General features: G+C 38.3%; 1 pseudogene; it reads right to left on the bottom strand.

The window, feature by feature from the left end:
* LOC103087291 (serine/threonine-protein kinase PAK 1 pseudogene) overlaps positions 1–15,989 on the bottom strand; it is a 23,645-nt pseudogene extending 7,656 nt beyond the window's left edge.
* Positions 15,990–16,296: the final 307 nt, after the last annotated feature.

The raw sequence follows: 16,296 nt of genomic DNA, 5'->3' as shown, positions 1-16,296 counted from the left end.
GACCCCCAACCACTGCGCCACCAGGGAAGCCCCCTGTACTTTTTTCTCTAAGAAATCACCACAACTTGGTGGCTTAAAACAACAGCAATTTATTCTCTCGCAGTTCTAGAGCCCCAAAATCTGAAATCAAGGTATTGGTAGGACCACATTCCCTCTGCAGACTCCAGGGAAAATCTGTTCTTTACCTCTTCCCTCTTCTGGGGACTGCCAGCATGGTATCCCTGGCTTGTGTCCCCACCCTCCCATCTCTACCTCTGTCTTCACATTGTCTTGTTCTCTGAGTGTCTGCCTCCAAACTTCCTCTGCCTCTCTCTTTCAAAAATACATGTGATTTAGACTTCCTTGGTTGCACAGTGGTTAAGAATCTGCCTGCCAATGCAGGGGACACAGGTTTGATCCCTGGTCCAGGAAGATCCCACATGCCGTGGAGCAACTAAGCCCTTGCACCACAACTACTGAGCCTGTGCTCTAGAGCCGGTGAGCCACAACTACTGAGCCCGTGCGCCTAGAGCCTGTGCTCCACAACAAGAGAAGCCACTGCAATGAGAAGCCCTCGCACCACAACGAAGAGTAGACCCCACTCACCACAACTAGAGAAATCCCGCACACAGCAACGAAGACCCAACACAGCCAAGAAAATAAAACATGTAATTGCATTTAGGGCCCCCTGCATAATCCAGGATAAAACCTCCTCTCAAAATCTTTAACTTAATCACATCGTTTGCCATGTAAGGTAATACTCAGACTGTGAATATTAGGATGTAGATTTATCTTTTGGGGAGTCTACCATTCAGTCTCACTACACCTATCAAATTAGCAAAGCTTTAAATAGAATGAACATTCAGTGCAAGCAAAAGAGACAAAAAATGGTATGCATACACATCCACAGCTGGTGAGGCTATAAATTGGTATAAATCTGTTCAAAACAATGTAGTAGTATGAATTAAGGCCATTAAAAACATTCATACTCTTGGACTTCCCTGGTGGTCCAGTGACTAAGATTCCATGCTCCCAATGCAGGGGGCCCAGGTTCCATCCCTGCTCAGGGAACTAGACCCATGTGCCGCAACTAAAGAGTTCGCATGCTGCAACTAAAGATCCGGCACACGGCAACAAAGATCCCACCTGCTGCAGCTAAGACCCCGCACAGCCAAATAAATAAATAAATATTTAAAAAAATATTCATACTCTTATCTAGTAATCTCACATCTAGGAATTTGTCTTAGACAAATATATTTAAATATGGACAAACAGAAGATTCAAATTTATATATATATATATATATATATATATATATACATTTATATACATATGGAGAAAAGACTAGAAAAATGCATCAAATGCCTGTCATAGTTATCTCTGGATAGTAACATTATGGACATTCTTATTTAAATTTGTCTAGGATTTTTAAATATTTTAGGATGAGCATGCATTACTTTAATAATCATTTAAGTCTATTTTCAAGTTTAATCATATGAAATGTGGACTGGAGTTTGATTCACAATGAAAGAATATATGACCAGCCATAGAAGACTTGCGAATTACTTTCCAAAATATTAAAAAGCCTATTTGGCTATACCTCAGGAGCCAAAGCAAGGCAATAAAAAATGGATTCTGGAAGTCAAACTTTTGAGATTTGTGATTATATACCCAAATAGTCCAGGGTTCATTTATCTCTGGAGAAATTTTAAAATAAGAGAGAGATAAGTGAAGCTGAGATGGCTGTATTATGAGGCTAAAGGGGACCCAAGAAGTCACCTTGTTTATTTTATCACCTGAAGGCAAGCAGCTGCTCTAGGGAAATGTAAAGGTCTCTTTTTTTAAAAAAACATATTCAAAAAAAAAAGAGAAATATATATATATATATATATATATATATATATATATTCTATGTCCTGGCTATTGTAAGTAGTGCTGCAACGAACATTGTGGTACATGTCTCTTTTTGGATTATGGTTTTCTCAGCATATATGCCCAGTAGTGGGATTGCTAGGTCTTTTAAAAATTTAAAACCAAATTTTTAGTTTTTTAAGGAACTTCCATTCTCCATAGTGGTTGTATCAATTTACTTTCCACCAACAATGCAGGAGGGTTCCTTTTTCACCACACACTTTCCAGCATTTATTGTTTGTAGATTTTTTGATAATGGTCATTCTGACCGGTATGGGTATGAGGTGATAACTCATTATAGCTTTGATTTGCATTTCTCTGATAATTAGTGATGTTGAGCATCTTTTCATGTGCCTCTTGGCCATCTGTATGTCTTCCTTGGTGAAATGTCCTCCTTCCATTTTTTAATTGAATTGTTTGTTTTTTTGATATTGAGCTCCATGAGCTGTTTGTATATTTTGGAGATTAATCCTTTGTCCATTGTTTCATTTGCAAATATTTTCTCCCATTCTAAGCATTGTCTTTTTGTCGTGTTTATGGTTTCCTTTGCTGTGCAAAAGCTTTTAAGTTTCATTAGGTCCAATTTGTTTATTTTTCTTTTTATTTCTGTTACTCTAGGAGGTGGGTCAAAAAAGATCTTGCTGTGGTTTATGTCAAAGAGTGTTTTTCCTATGTTTTCCTCTAAGAGTTTTATAGTGTCTGGTGTTACATTTAGGTCTTTAATCCATTTTGAGTTTATTTTTATGTATGGTGTTAGGGAGTGTTCTAATTTCATTCTTTTACGTGTAGCTGTCCAGTTCGACAGATGAATGGATAAAGATGTGGCACATATATACAATGGAATATTACTCATCCATAAAAAGAAACAAAATTGAGTTATTTTTAGTGATGTGGATGGACCTTGAGTCTGTCATACAGGCGAAGTAAGTCAGAAAGAGAAAAACAAATACTGTATGCTAACACATACATATGTAATCTAAAAAAAAAAAAAAAAAATGGTACTGATGAACCTAGTGGTAGGGCAGGAATAAAGGCATAGACATAGAGAATGGACTTGAGGACCGGGGCGCTGGGGGGAGGGGAAGCTAAGGTGAAGTGAGAGTAGCATCGACATACGTACACTACAGAATGTAAAATAGTTAGCTGGGGGAAGCAGCAGCATTAGCACAGGGAGATCAGCTGCGTGTTTTGTGATGAACTAGAGACAGGGGATAGGGAGGGTGGGAGAGAGGCTCAAGAGGGAGGGGATATGGGGATATATGTATGCATATGACAGAAACTAACACAGTATTGTGAAGCAATTATACTGCAATAAAGATCTATTTAAAATTTTTTAAAAAATAAAACAAGGCTTCATGTGGGTAAAAAAAAAGTATTCTAGAAAGAGAAATCCTGTATCTCCATTGGGCTTCCATGTTCTTAAATATATCAATTATATTTGACAAAGTTCTGCAGGTTAAGTAAATGGAGGAGAGATGTGAGTCTAAGAATTTTCTTTTGGGAACAATAAAAGAAACAAAGGAGAGACTGTTCCTTTGATTCTATGCTAAATCTAGCTACATACAACACAAAGTTATTTTATGATTTTTTTAAATAACAGTTTCCTGTATGAATTACGATTTAAGTTCCAGATATTAATAACAAAATAATTATTAAGCAAAAGGTTATGTATATGAAAAATATCATGAAATTCCCCCCATAATAAAAAATTTTTAATGTGCCAAATCCAGCTAGAAGTAATGTATTCAACTCACCTCATCAACTGAAGAAATCACTTACTTCAACAAGACAAATGCCTTTTTCATTATGAAATGTTATCACATACCATTAGATATAACCTGAGGGCACCAAATAACCTTAAAATATATTTACAGAGAACTTATTTAGCATACGGTTATTTAGTAATAATTAACTTTGTCTATTCAATGCATTACTCCATAAAATCACCGAGAGGCAAATATCTTGCAGATCCTGTCTCAGGAAGCCTTAGAAGAAACGATGGCTTCCCATTCAGGACACACAAAACATCTTAAGGATTAAGACAATTGTAGTAAAAGGACTGTCCTCTTCCATTATGTACAAAGATTCTCAAAGCTTTTAACCTCAAGAGATTATGCAGAAAATGTGCATACAGCTTCCCCAGAGGAAATTTATTTTGGGTGACTAACTCCATGAGAAGATGAAGCACATAGAAAAGGACAAGAAACACCAAGAAATACTTGCCGAAGTTGTGCAACTATACTGGGAATTAAGATCCAGTTAGGTGTATTCATTCTCAGGATAGCGGTTACAGTTCTGAAAGACATCTTTCAAAGGAAATGACTATGTTATCAGCAGGGAACTTACGTAGGCTTGATTTGCAAATAAACTATTATTTGATGAAATTGGTAGATATGTGCATTTTCTTATAACCTGTGAAGGAAATAATTTTAAATGCAGAGACAAAAATAAATAAGGCAAAAATAAATACATGTCAAGCATACATACGTATTTCAAACAGACATACATATGAGAACATATAAACTCATAAACATGTACAAGGACTGCCTTTTGCATTCTTCAATCGAAAAACCATTAAATGACAGAAATATTCATTTTTGGAGTAAACTTGAGAAAATTTCAGTCTCAGGAATTGGTGTAGGGATGAGAACAGAGAAAGGCCATAACAGTGGTCAAGTAACTAGCACTGCATAGAGAAATACTATACAACTATTAAAAATGGTGATATAGATATTTGTTGTCTGCAATGTATTTTTTATTATAAAGAAGCAAGTAATAGAATAGCATGTATGGTATGTCCCTATTTGTGTAAAATTGTGTGTGTGTGTGTGTGTGTGTGTGTGTGTGTGTGTGTGTGTAGGAAGATGTCTCTGTCATACAGTGAGCATCGAATACATATTTTGTTAAATGAACAAGGTTAATCTCAGGGCGATAAGACCTGAGGTGAATTTTAGTTCCTTCTTTTTCTTTTTCTATATATATTTTGAGACAAATATAGTTAAAAGTAGAAAAATATTCTCACATTTAAAAAAGGAAATAAACAGAGAAGAAAACCCATAATTACTTCCCTACATGTGACTCGGTAAGGCAACTATCCTTGAAATACCATTCATCACTCAATTTGGATTTCAATAGAATTCATGCTGCCATTCCAGGTCTTCTCTAGTTCAAAAGTCGTGACTTCAGGTGTCTTGCCTGGTGGCGCAGTGGTTGAGAGTCCGCCTGCCGATGCAGGCAACACGGGTTCATGCCCCAGTCTGGGAAGATCCCACATGCCGCCGAGCGGCTGGGCCCGTGAGCCATGGCCGCTGAGCCTGCGCGTCCGGAGCCTGTGCTCCGCAACGGGAGAGGCCACAACAGGGAGAGGCCAGCATACCGCCAAAAAAAAAAAGTCCTGACTTAAGAGCCCGGGGGTTTTCAGAGATTGAAGACTTTGGATGAGGAAAACTCATTGAAGATAATGGTGTGCATATGCACTACCGTAAAGTTAGGAAAAGAAAAAAAAAATTGCGCATTTTTGTGTGTTAATTCAGTGTTTTTCACACTTCTCTACTTGGGCACCCTAACTGTGGAGAAAAGAATCTGGAAGGCCTTCATAATCTTGAAATTTCTTTAAAGTCGTACATTTGATCCAAACAATCATGAGAATTTTGCATTGTATCCATAATATATCTGTAATTTTAGTGCAAAATGAGGTTTAAATTTATTTATCCTAGAGTAAAAATGATACTGCATGAAAAAGCTGGTCACGTTCTTTCTTGCGGTTTTAGTGCCTGGTGGGCTGAGTGTGCGGGGGAGGAGTAACATCCCAGCTGAGAGGAATTCAGTCTAGAAAGCGCTCAGTTCCTAAAATCAGTATCACTGACAGACCAGCTGCTCTTGCGAAATAAGCCTCCAACTTTGCGCAGGGCGTCTCAGCACTTGATGGAAATCACAGAACGCTGAAGAAAACACGTGATGCGAATGTCATAGGACGCATTGGATCGTACTGTGACTTTAAAAAACGTTCATTTTTACCAGTTCTCTTTAACTTTCAAGTCCTAAAAACTAAAATAGTATTTAAAAAAGTAAACTATGGACTGGTAATAAAGTAAGACATATTTACTAAGTACTCATAACAGCACATCAAAAAATCGGATAAAGCTGAAATAAAGTTTTTATTTCAAAAGGTTTTGTGTGTGTAATAATCTTATTAGTATTCTGACAATATTATACCTTTACTACATATGTTTTGTAAAATTTAAAATGTTTACAGATGCTTATTAGAAAATGAATAAGCCCCAGATGTTCAGAAGCCACTCACAATGTCAAATTTAATTTTAAAATAAACATTTTTTTCTCCTATTCCAGGACAACAAAAGAAAACGTATAGTACGTATCTATCCTCTGGATAATAATGTTATCGTTTAAAATGTGGCATTTTTCTCTCTTAAGAAAACTGTTCTGACAATCCTTGAACTTAAGAAAAAGAAAAACTGTTGATAAGCATTTAATAATTCCAAATTTATTTATCACTCTTCTTGTTTACAAAGGAAAAATATAATTACCCAGTGTATCTCAATAAGAGGGAGGCATGGAGTAATAAAGATACCAACTGATGAAATTAAAACCATGTGGAAGCTTGGCAAGAAGATCAGGACAACCAAATTACAATTTAAAAATTAATCTTTTTTGAATTTTTGGTAATTGAGCAATCAAGAAAAATAAATTCTATGTTGTTATAAACCAGTTCCTGTTCAAAACTTTAAAATAATGTCTTTTTGCAAGAGAATGTTGCTGGAGCTGACAAGGTCTGGGACGGTTTTCAATGTTAAATGAAATTTAAAAGGCTTCTTTTTCTTTTGCAATTATTCATTTCTTGGGTTCAGTGAAACCTGTTGGGTCACAAAGAATGATCTTATTTTATTTTCCTTTTACCTCCAAAACATAGTGTTATAAAATAAAAGTTACAGAAAAAAAAATCTACTTCTAACAAAAAGGGGCATTTTAAAAAGAGCTACAAGTAGTTTTTTACATTAAAAAGAAACTCAATGTAGTAAATTACTGTATCTGGATATCTTATTTTTGCACCACATTTAAATCATTGGAACCAGGAAAAGTAAATGCCAACCGCTTGATTCAAAGAGATATTTATCACATTCTCTAAACTGATGGGAAGAATACACAGACACAATAGGGATTACAACTCTCTTTGATGAAGTCTCCCTGATTTGAACCTGTTTTTTCCTCTTTCACGGAACAAGAGACAATCTCCCTGAAATAAATATTTCCCCCTTTGAAAAATGATTCAAACAAAAGATAACTGGGCAAAATAAGGTGCTGAACACATAGTTAAGGTGGGAAATAAGAAATAAATATAAACAGATAAAACACTAAGATTACATCTCTCTACCCTATTTTCTAAAGAAAAAATGTAATGAGCAGACAACCACTTGTAATTTACAAGCTGAAGTCTTCCTTTGACAGCCCACGGATCAATTAAATCCTCTTCAAATAAGTTTTGATGTGTTAATGTGTGAGTTCCCCACCTCCCCAAGATTCCATGGACCATTACTGGGGTTTTATGCTGCTTTTCCTTTGAATTGTTTCTAGTGTTTTGTTGCATGTTAATACGAGGTCATTTAAAGCTATGTAAATACAGAGAAAAATAACTCTAGAGCAGATTATTCTCTACTTTGCTTTATTTTCTCTCACTACCTTATGTCTTCTAGCTAAGAAAAGATAGAAAATATTTGAGCCTTGCTTAGTTTTTCTCTTTGAAAGCTGCATGTGTAATCTTTAGCAACACTTAGGTTATCAAAATACAGCAGGTGGCCATATCCCAATTTCCACAACCTGTTCAAAAACACCTAGATTCTCAAAATTGTTAACCTTAACCTGTCGCAGATACTTAACTCTAATACAGAGTGACTAACAGGTAAAGAAAGAAAATTTTAAATTTATGACTGGGTAATTCCTTTCACATATGATGGGATCCAAAACAATACCTCAGTTTTATCTGACAGGGAATTACTGTCACGTTTGCCTCCCCAATGCTTCCTGTTGGGGGTGAGTGGTCTATTCTTCAGCATGACAAAGTCTGATTTCTGAATGGCTGGTAGTGTCAAAGGGCCATTAGTATGCTAAGCCTTTTAGTGGCATGGGATAGCTCCATCCTGCTTTCCTCAATTGTTGCAACTGAGCCACATGACTAACTGATGATTTCAAGGCAAGCTTTGGAATCTTGCTGTCTTCCAGAAATTAATATTCCTTCTGGTAATATAATCTATTGACTCCTCTTGCCCAATTCTTGAATGCCTGAATGGAGGTACAGTCCTAGTGAAACTCCCGAGCAATGAGAAAGACTCAGCAAATAAAATCGCTAGATTCGCTCATGATTAGATTTTAAGGGTTTAAAAAGACAAGTCTAATCTGTTTGGAAAACTGTTGACAGCTTTTATCATCTCCATTTAAAAAATTCTACAAATAATGGTGACAGAATTTGAAAGCAATTTTTCAAAACTGAATTAACTATAAAAATGTTTATAGATCTTATTTTATTTTGTTTAGTCAACTCTCTATTGCCCAGCACTGAAATTTCTTTTGCATTTCTTGAAAATATTCTTTTCATGCTTATTAACTGCCAGCACCCACAGAGAGGATGGTAGAATAAACACAAAATAATCATCTGAAAATTAAACAAAGTGGACCAGATGATTTCTGATTCTATACTGACTAGTTACTTATTTTGTCTTATTCTTACTCAACAGTTAGTCTGCAAACCAATAAGGAAGTTTATTGAAATACCACATTTAGCTCCAAAAAAGATTTGAAAGATGGTACGCTGTAGATTTGTCTTTCAATAGTTCCAGAGGAAGAGCTGAACAGGGGAGACTAGATAACAAAACTGATCAGTTTCTTGGCCTTGCAAGAATGAAATCTATGTAGTCCATGTTATTTGGTTAGAGGGGCATTCCAAGAATATCAGCCACATACATATTCAAATGCAGAAAGAAAATAAACTACCGAAGTCCAATGCACAACGTGTTTTAGATTATTGATCTATACATTATCCACAAATTTGCCTTTATTTCTAAAGGGTGAAAAACTGAAAACTATGAATATCTTGTCACTGTGAACTGGTATAGCAGAGACAGCCTGGCTTTTCAAGAAACTTTTTTTTTCCCCTGGGGCACAAATTTAGGCCATACATCCCTGCCTCCCTTGCAGTTAGGTGTAATTATTTGACTGTGTTTCAGCTGTAGGATGTATTTAGCTAATAGGATGTGCTTCACTGCCAGGCCTGGCCCATGAGTCTCCCACAAATGATCTTTTGTACCCTTTCTCCACCTGCGGGCCTGACTCAGAGCATGGTGACGTCGAAAACTTACGATGAAGAGGGCAGACCCACAAGATAGAACTAGCCTCCATTCTAAAACACTGCTTACAGGAAAACTCCACACCAATCAAGAATACTTTTATTGGACTTTACATGAGTTAGAAATAAATATATGAAGAAATATTTATTGTTTTTAATAAAGAAATAAATATTGTTTTTTAAGCCATTGCACTTTTCATACTGGAAGTGGAGTACGGCTGAAAATGACAACTCCACATTTGTGACATTGGTTTAGTGGTTGAGCATCAAGCAGTATGGAAACTGATATCGGAGGCTGGAAAGATAGAGAATCATACTGCCTAGAAGCAAAACATGATAAAACTGTCTTCAGTCATAGCTTAAAGTGTTACCGCTCCCCACATGTCAGGCCAGTACATCAAGAGATGAGTTGTTAGGGCAAGGAATAACAACTTTATTTGGAAAGCCAGCAAACCAAAAAAGATGATGGACTCGTGCCACAAAGAAACATCTTGCCTGAGTTAGAATTCAGGCTTCTTTTATACTAAAAGGGAAGGTGTAAAGTCAAACATTTCCTGGTTCTGGTCTGCCTCTGGAGGGTATATGTTAATTTCTTCCTCCCTGCAGTCATTCACAGGTGGGTTTGGTCAAGATGTTTCCTGTGAAATAAACAAAGGTATTTTAGCTTAATGTTCATTACCTGGGAGGCAGGGTTCCCAGAGATGGGCCATTATGTATAATTCAAGTTTATAGGCAACATCCATTTAGTGATTAACTTGTAATAGAATACAAAAAGTTCTTCCCTATTACAAGAGGAAGACCATATAACCTCTGAACCTGTAGCACTAGTGGAAGTGACTGGAAAAAGCAGGGATAACTGCTTTCAGCAAAAGCTATCACAAGAAACTGATGTACTCGGGGGGAAAAAAATCACAGGTTCCAAACAGAGATGAAAGGGAATAATGAGAGTCCAGAAACTTAGTTCCTCGAAGGATTGGAAAAGTCAACTGCTTCTAAATCCTATGGAATAGGAAAAAAGACTGAAAAAAAAGTTTTCAGCAAAAAAGGGCTACACAGCAACTGTATGTTCCAGTTTTCCCAGGATAGTCATGTTTTATGCCTCTTGTTTCTGCCTAAGTATTAAAAGTATTATTATGACTCATTTTGGCAAAAATCAGATTACAGATGTAATCTTCCTAATCAAAGTTCAGGTGCCCTGAAGGTAGCTGGCTAGATAAGAGAAAAAAAAGGCATTGCATTATGTAGTTATCTACTGCTGTGTAACAATCCCCACATTAGTAGATTAAAACACAACCATTTACCTACTCATGATTGTGCAATTGTGAAATAGCTCAGAGGGATGGATGTATTATCTCTGCTCCACAAGGAACCAGGTTGGGTCACTCAGTAGCTGCACTTAACTGAAACAGTATTTATCATAAGAGGCAAGGAGGCAAAAAATAAATGAGGCTTGAGAGTTATGTCTAGGAAGGACCCTTAGGTGTGGTTACTGACATATGGAACTAAAAATACATCAATCAGAAATCTACTATGATTTTGAAGGAATTGAACTATCAAACACAATTAAAAGCCCAAACTTGCACGTTGAGAGCAAGCAGTAAAAACTGGGCAGTTCCCAAGAAGGGCATACTTCAGATGTATCTATGGAGAATAGATATTTGGTGATCAGAAGAGCAGACTAGGGGGCTTCCCTGGTGGAGCAGTGGTTGAGAATCCGCCTGCCAGTGCAGGGGACACGGGTTTGATCCCTGGTCCGGGTAGATCCCACACGCTGCGGAGCAACACAGCCCGTGTGCCACAACTACTGAGCCTGCAGTGTTGTAACTAGTGAAGCTGGCGCGCCTAGAGCCCGTGCTCCGCAACAAGAGGAGCCACCGCAGTGAGAAGCCCGCACACCTCAACGAACAGTAGCCCCTGCTCGCACAACTAGAGAAAGCCCACGCACAGCAACGAAGAACCCAACGCAGCAAATAAATAAATAAATAAATAAAAAGGAAAAACATACAGGGAACTCTGGCAAATTAAAAAAAAAAAAAGAAAAGAAAAGCATACTGGGTTAGAGACATTTATGTGTTAACCAAAGTCCATTTCCTTTTCCTTCAGAGTACATAGATATGATACTGTTCCCAGAATTCCCCTTGCAGTTAAGTGTAACTGTATGACTGAATTATGGCCAATGGAATGTGGGAAAAGTGCTGTATGCCACTTCCAAGTCTGATCCATTAAAAACTTTCCACATTATCTGCATGGTATCGTTTCTCATCCACCTATTGAAGGCAAAGTTCCCTACGGATCTTGAGAAGAGTGGAGCCTGGGTCCCTGGTCTGGCTGGGAACACCTTATTTTACTGATATGCGAGAAAAAAACTTTTATTTTGATGAGCTTCTGAGAACTTAGAGTTTATTTGTTAAAGCAGTCAGCATTATTTTAACTAACACAAGGAAATTAAATGTACCAGAGATATATGCTATTTGATTCACAAATTACTATACAGTCAGCCTTATTTATGATCAAGAAAATGAATTGTATTTATTGTAAAAAAATATTTTTAAGTTTTTATTTTATTTTATGGGTTCATGAGGAAAATAAAGCCTATATTTCTTAGGTAAAAGTTGGGATATCTACCTGGCTCACACACTTTCCTTTCAAATCTGGCTCTTCTGAAGGGATGGGCATAGGCAGCCATCTCTAGTCCATGTAACATGGCCACCCAGTCCAGCTGATTGGCAGGGGTGGAAATCTGACCCAAAATGGACCAATCTGATTCTTCTTTCATAGGAATTTGGTACTAGGAAAATACTAAGTAGGAATTGAGCATAACTGAATCATTTTAATGGTGGGATTGTAGTGTGAACTCTATAAACTTCTGTTGATTAATAAGTAAAATATATGATGGGATGTCCAAGATTTGTTTTAAAATACTCCAGAAAAAAAAATTGAGTAGGACATGTGTTTATGGGTTTTAATGTTTTTAAAATATCAGGGTAGTATAACAAATTCCCATGTAATCATTAGCCAGTTTCTACAATTATCAACATTTTGCCACTCTTGGCTCTATGTGCACACTTTTTAAAAGCAGTATATCTCTTGTATGGTTAAAAATTTAGATTCTGAGAGAGATCTTCAAGATGGCGGAGGAGTAAGATATGGAGATCACCTTCCTCCCCACAAATACATCAAAAATACATCTACATGTAGAACAACTCCTACAGAACACCTACTGAACGCTGGCAGAAGACTTCAGACTTCCCAAAAGTCAAGAAACTCCCCACGTACCTAGCCGTGTGGCTGACAGGGTCTTGGGTCAGGACAGGATCCTGACAGACGGGTGTCAGGCCTGAGCCTCTGAGGTGGGAGAGCCAAGTTCAGGACACTGGTCCACCAGAGACCTCCCGGCCACACGTAATATTAGACGATGAAAGCTCTCCCAGAGATCTCCATCTCAACACTAAGACCCAGCTCCACTCAACGACCAGCAAGCTACAGTGCTGGACACCCTATGCCAAACAACTAGCAAGACAGGAACACAACCCTACCCATTAGCAGAGAGGCTGCCTAAAATCACAATAAGTTCACAGACACCCCAAAACACATCAGAGGACGTGGTCCTGCCCACCAGAAAGACAAGATCCAGCCTCATCCACCAGAACACAAGCACCAGTTCCCTCTACCAGGAAGCCTACACAACCCACTGAACCAACCTTACCCACTGGGGGCAGACACCAAAAACAACGGGAACTACAAACCTGCAACCTTAGAAAAGGAGACCCCAGTAAGTTAAGCAAAATAAGAAGACAGAGAAAAATAGCACATGAAGGAGCAAAGTAAAAACGCACCAGAATAAACAAATGAAGAGGAAATAGGCAGGCCACCTCAAAAAGAATTCAGAATAACAATAGTAAAGATGATCCAAAATCTTGGAAATAGAATGGAGAAAATACAAGAAATGTTTAGCAAGGACCTAGAAGAACTAAAGAGCAAACAAACAATGATGAACAACACAAAAAATGAAATTAAAAATTCTCTAGAAGGAATCAATAGCAGAATAACTGAGGCAGAAGAACGGATAAGTGACCTGGAAGACAAAATAGTGGAAATAACTACTACAGAGCAGAATAAAGAAAAAAGAATGAAAAGAATTGAGGACAGTCTCAGAGACCTCTGGGACAACATTAAATGCTCCAACATTTGAATTTTAGGGGTCCCAGAAGAAGAAGAGAAAAGAAAGGGACTGAGAAAATATTTGAAGAGATTATAGTTGAAAACTTCCCTAATACGGGAAAGGAAATAGTCAATCAAGTCCAGGAAGTGCAGAGAATTCCATACAGGATAAATCCAAGGAGAAACACACCTTAAAAGTTCCTTAAAAAACTAAGTATAGAACTACCCATATGACCCAGCAATCCCACTACTGGGCATATACCCTGACAAAACCACAATTCAATAAGAGTCATGTACCACAATGTTCACTGCAGCACTATTTACAATAGCCAGGACATGCAAGCAACCTAAGTGTCCATCGACAGATGCATGGATAAAGAAGATGTGGCACATATATACAATGGAACATTACCCAGCCATAAAAAGAAACGAAACTGAGTTTTTTGTAGTGAGGTGGATGGACCTAGAGTTTGTCATATTGAGTGAAGTAAGTCAGAAAGAGAAAAACAAATACCGTATGCTAACACATATATGGAATCTAAAAAAGAAAAACTTGGTTCTGAAGGACCTAGTGACAGGACAGGAATAAAGACACAGATGTAGAGAATGGACTTGAGGACACAGGGAGGGGGAGGGGTAAGCTGGGATGAAGTAAGAGAGTGGCATGGACATATATGCACTACCAAATGTAAAATAGATAGCTAGTGGGAAGCAGCCACATAGCACAGGGAGATCAGCTTGGTCCTTTGTATCCACCTGGAGGGGTGGGATAGGGAGGGTGTGAGGGAGACGCAAGAGGGAGGAGATATGGGGATATATGTATGCGTATAACTGATTCACTTGGTTATATAGCAGCAACTAACACAACATTGTAAAGCAATTATACTCCAATAAAGATGTTAAAAAAAAAGAATTTAGATTCTGGGATGTGATGGACTAGGCTTCATATGTTGTTTTTGTCACTTTCTAGTAGTATCCAGGTTGTGCAAATTACTTTGTCCTCTGTAAAGTGCAATATTCTCACATGCAACAGAAAAAATGTAGTGCTTCATAGGGCTGATTAAGATGAAATGAAACATGTAAAGCACTTAGCACATTATCCAGTACATAGTAGGTTTGTAAGATTTACTTTTTAATTTTTAATAGTGCCGTAGCAGAAATTTGTACAAGGTAGACTGGTGGCATAAAGAAGGACTGATATCTACCCTTTGCATGGTGGGGGGAGGGGTGACTTCAAATGAAAAACGAAACTAAGTTGGATCTTGAAGGTTGCACTAGACATTTCTAAAAGGATAAGATAGTATAAAGGGTATCCAAGAGAGAAAATTCACAGTAGTTTTGGATACATACAAAGATACAATGAATGCTTATAATAGTTTTGGCTGCCCAGGCTGTAAATCTCCTTTGTATGTTTGGGAAATTACTACCTTCTTGATGAAAGGTGGAGACTGCCTTTCACCAAGAAATCTGAAAATAACACATACCCTTTCCCAGCCCTCTGTGCAGCTAGGATATAAGTATGTGACTCAGATTCAGTCATTCAGACACATTTGCCCTGGATTTTGGAGAGGAAGTCTTTGATACTAAGAGCCCAGGGCAGTGGAGAATCCATTACGGATACAGGTGGCGGTACTAATGGCAGTGATACCCAGTTTTCCTGAACAGTAGTGGCCATGGTTCCAGCAGTGGGATCTAGTCTCCAGTGATATACAAAACAGCTGTGCATCTGTATCTATCATGGCCATGGTAGGGTCCTCAGCGGGTTAGTTTCTGCGGCATGTTTTGCTTTGGTCCTGCTTTCTGCCTAGTTTCCTGTGCTACTGCCCCTTTTTAATCTAGCTCAGTTCTCCAGGCCTCCTGTGATTCTATCTGCTACCCCATATGTTTTCAACAATTTCCTCTTCTAAAGTCATAATAGGTTTCTGTTGCTTCCAACTAGGAATCCTGATAGACAAGACCATAGAGCAGGGTAAGGGGGAGTGGGTGGTAGATGTGGGGTTTGGGATCTTGAAATTTTAGAAGTGTGGTATGCTGAACTTTTTCCAGCTTCTCTTAGATTTCTTCCTTGACTTCCCTGCTCTGCCATTTCATAAGGAACAACCTCTCCCAGGTTCTCTTGACTTCGAGCTTCCAGGTGGGTTCGGTTAATGGGAGGTACTGGCAGACTGGAGGGCAAGTTGGATATTTATCTGCCTCCCCTCTCCAGCTTGGGGGGTGATGTCTGGCACTTTTTCCATCATTCTGTTCCAGTTCCTGTTGGATTATCTCTCCCTCCCTGGTCCCAGCTCCTACTCAGCCTCCCTTGCTATGGTTTCAAAGCCCATGGATCACCCCAGCTTTGGAGCTCTGGTCACACCACTTACTCCCTGTGGTCCTTAGCCCTAGGGGTGACAGCAGCTCCTGCTGATTCTGATATCTGAGTTGTCTCATAATCTCCCTTGTTTGGCTCCTCAGCAATTCCATCACCTGTGTAAACAATTCCCTGAATTAAATTTCCTCTGTTTGAAACAGTGGTTTCTGTTTTCCTGGCAGGACATTGACTGATATGTATGTCAAGGAAAGCCTCCTTGAAAGGTGACATTTGATCAAAGACTTATGAGAGGAGGGAGTTAGCCATGTTGATATGTGGCGGGGGGAGTGAATTCCAGGCAGAAGGAACAATCAACGCAAAGATCCTATGGTGAGAAAATGCCTGGTATGTTGAAGAAAAGAGCAGAGTGAAAGAGAGAATACTAGTAGGTGAGGTAGGAGAGGTAATGGAGCCCGATCATCTCTGTTGGAGGGTTTCGATCAAGGGCGTATCATGAACTGCCTGATATTTTAAAAGGACCATTGTGGCAACTGTATTGAGAATATACTATAGGGGACAGAGACAAAAGGAAGTCATG

The sequence above is a fragment of the Lipotes vexillifer genome, unplaced genomic scaffold (assembly GCF_000442215.2).
Source record: "Lipotes vexillifer unplaced genomic scaffold, Lipotes_vexillifer_v1.1 scaffold208, whole genome shotgun sequence".
Lineage (NCBI taxonomy): Eukaryota > Metazoa > Chordata > Mammalia > Artiodactyla > Lipotidae > Lipotes > Lipotes vexillifer.
Note: the sequence above shows the minus strand (reverse complement) of the source record. Positions and strands in the feature narration are given on the sequence as shown.